Source organism: Crocodylus porosus, unplaced genomic scaffold (genome assembly GCF_001723895.1).
Source record: "Crocodylus porosus isolate Cpor-Errol unplaced genomic scaffold, CroPor_comp1, whole genome shotgun sequence".
NCBI classification, from domain to species: domain Eukaryota; kingdom Metazoa; phylum Chordata; order Crocodylia; family Crocodylidae; genus Crocodylus; species Crocodylus porosus.
In genome coordinates this window covers 30,176,516-30,179,810 of record NW_017728950.1, presented here as the reverse complement: position 1 = coordinate 30,179,810, position 3,295 = coordinate 30,176,516, and positions in this window count along the sequence as shown.

Genomic DNA, 3,295 nt, shown 5'->3' with positions numbered 1-3,295 from the left:
GGTGCAAGATGCAAGCTGTGCATTTCTAACAATACTCCATTTCTAACAATATTTACTACCTACTAGTTTCATTTTTGTGACCCCTAGTTTTTGTATTGTGAGATAGTAAATAATAAATCTGTTTACTGTCTCTTACCCACTTAGTATTTTGTAAACCCATATCAAGGCCCTTCCCCCCTGCCCCTTAAGAGTCTCTTTTCTAAACTGAATAGGCCTAGCCTCTTTATTCTTTCCTTATATGGAAGCCCTTCTATACCACTAATCATCCTTGTTACCCTTCTATGTACCTCCTCTAGTTCTTCTATATCCTTTTTGAGGTGTGGGGACCAGAATTGAGCTCAGTATTCAGTGTGGAGCCACTAAGAACCCCGGCCAGCAGTGGGCCCAGTTTCCATTGACTGGTTTTTACTAGGATGGTCACAGTCCAGTTCACAAGTGCCCTGCTCCGAACACATCCTCTGCATTAATGGGAAACAGCATCTGAAACTGATCCATGTAAATGGGACAAGATGGAGCTTCCCCAGTACCAGGCTCTAACTCTGCAGCACAAAGGCAATCCCTGAGTCATGCCACATACAGATAATTTTGTGTGCCAAGCAGGTGGCAAAATCCTTGTAGAAGACTGTAGAAGACTCCAGTTTCTGGGTGAAGACAAACCCGATTTACCAGGCCATTCACTGCCTGGAACAGCTCTGTAGGATAGCACGTTGCAGAAGCAATGACAGTGGAGAAAAAAGCTTCTTTGTCCCCTGCTACTGCCACACGATAGCCCTTTAATAATCTTTGTGGTAATCAGTTAGCATTGCTCAAGAGCTACCCAGGCTCTAACCTCCTACCCTCCTGTTTCAGCTGCCTTAGCTTTCCTGTGTATCTGGGGGATCTATGCCACTGCCACAGCAGGAGTAGACATGTGGGTGTCACTGTGCTGTGGCCAAGTATAGTGTGTTATTCTACAAGTCAAATGGGTAATCAGTGGGACAGCTGTCAATAGCTGAGCTGAGTGCCCCAAACTTGTTTATTAACGTTTGCATTTTCTCTTTGCTGCTGCATTCTGAAATGAAAGTGTTAAACTGCTCTATGGCCTCCTGATCTTCCACATGAAGAAACAATGTTGTTTGCAGCTTTTCATCTTTCTGGTGCAGTACAATATAGTGAAAACACTCAATTGTGCTTTTTCCAGCTCTCTGCTGTGGCAGTGATTTGTAGAGTTTAGGAACAGAGCATCTGACCAGCGGGGACCCCATTCACAGGGAGCCAAGGAGACCACTGTGGGCTGTAGCCCTGCATACTAGATCTGGCTTGCAGGACGGCACAGGGTCCAAACCTAGCATGCAAGGCTGGATTGTTAGGGATAGCAGGAATAACTTTGGGATGGGTGGGTGGAGTAGTGTATAAGATCAAGGAACCATTCCAATAATTGGCTTCATTTTATTAACAAATTACAAACTTGCCCAGTAAACAGTGTCACATACCATGCAAGTGCAGCTGCAAGTAGGATAGGAAGACTTCAGTGCTAGGATTCCCAGGGTCTGTTGGCCAGGCATCTGGGATATCCTGGGGAAGGCTTCAGTAGATGTTAAATGAGCACTGAGAGGCTAATTTCTGATGATCCCAACTTGCTTCAGCTTTTTATATTCCACTGAGGGTGGGTTGCTGTGGTTATAAGAGTGACCTAATCACCTTTGAATAAGTCAATCACACTTTACAATTCAGCTTAACTTCTATGAATTTATGTATAGTTTCCTGGCAATCTTTGTGTTCACTCACTGTACTGTACCAGTATCCAATCATCTCGCTCATTTATGTGCTACCTGCACCATGCTGTCTCAGACTGTTTCCTGTAATGTCTGTCAGTCTGAGTTATAAACTCACATCCTCTTGTAGCTTCCTCACTGACAGGGATTACAAATAGGTCACAAATTTCTGTCTTTAGAGATGCATAAAATAGCTAATTAATTATATTAAAGCACAGATAGCCTCATTTATGTTGCAGGATGGATATGGTGCAGGGATCCAGGGCTCCGATCCTGGCATGTGGAGCTAGGTGGAGGAAGCATGGGAACTTGGGGAGGCCCCAATCCCAGTCCATGGAGCTGGATGGAGGCAGTGTGGGGCCCTGGAACCCTATCACAGCACACGGCGCCGGATGGAGACCGGACAGGGCCTTGGGGCCCTGATTCTGTCATGCAGAGCCAGGCAAAGGCGGCACAGGGCCTCAAGGACCAATCCTGGCATGCAGGGGACTAGCTGGGGCCATGCAAGACCCCATCCAGGTATGCAGGCCCGATTCTGGTGCACAGGGTCTGGTTCAACCCATGCACCAGCCTTGCCTCACTTGTCTGGCCTGCAGGGCCCCTGGCATTATTTGGGCAATGCATCTTTCTTCGTATACATGGGCTAAAATGGAGAAAGAGCTGTCCTGCTTAAAACCACTTTCTAATAGAGAAAAAGGGAGAAGGCTCTATGACATGAAAATGTACTGATGCATCTAGTTTTGTAACATACCATCTTCTTGCCTTAAGACTGAGTCACAAAAAAAAAGCAGAGGGAAAGAGCAGGACCCACCTACCACATGTATTAACAACTTTTCAGGGACTTGGAGCAGGGTGGAATAAAATTATGTTTAGGCACCTAAGTCCATTTACATGGAGTTGAATTAGGCCCAATGAGACTTTCCAATTATAGTAATTCCAAAGCCAATTTTTCCTTGGCTATGGAAGTTGGTCCCAAATTTTAAAAGCAGTTCTCTTGAAGTCCTCCTCTTGCTGCAGTCCTCCTCTTGCTTTGGCTGCAAAGTTGAAATCAAGAACTCTAGAATTGAATTCATGAGTTATTTATGTTTAAGCTAACAGACCAGGTCTTGTAGTATGGGTGGCAAACTGCAAAACCTTTATGCTGACCAGTAACCTCAGGGGAACAAAGACTCAGAGTCAACGTAGAATATGCTCACTAGAAAGACTCAAACAAGGGAATAGACATTGTATATCATATACCTGGTTTTCTCCTTAAATCTCTATGTCGGGCATACTTTTGTGTAATATTTCCATTAACAACTTGGATGACTGAATGTAAATATGCTTTTAAAATCTGTGAATGACAACCTGTTGAAAATATTTGCTTTTCCTGAGTCAGGTTTGATGAACTGACTCTGGAACTGAAAGAATGCTTGTTAATTCTGAGGTTGATCCATTGTATAACATAATACAGCATAATTTCCCCCCAAAATATGACTAGTAAGTGATATGATAGGTTTACTTACAGCGGCATCAGAAGCAGAACTCACCCTTCTCCAGGC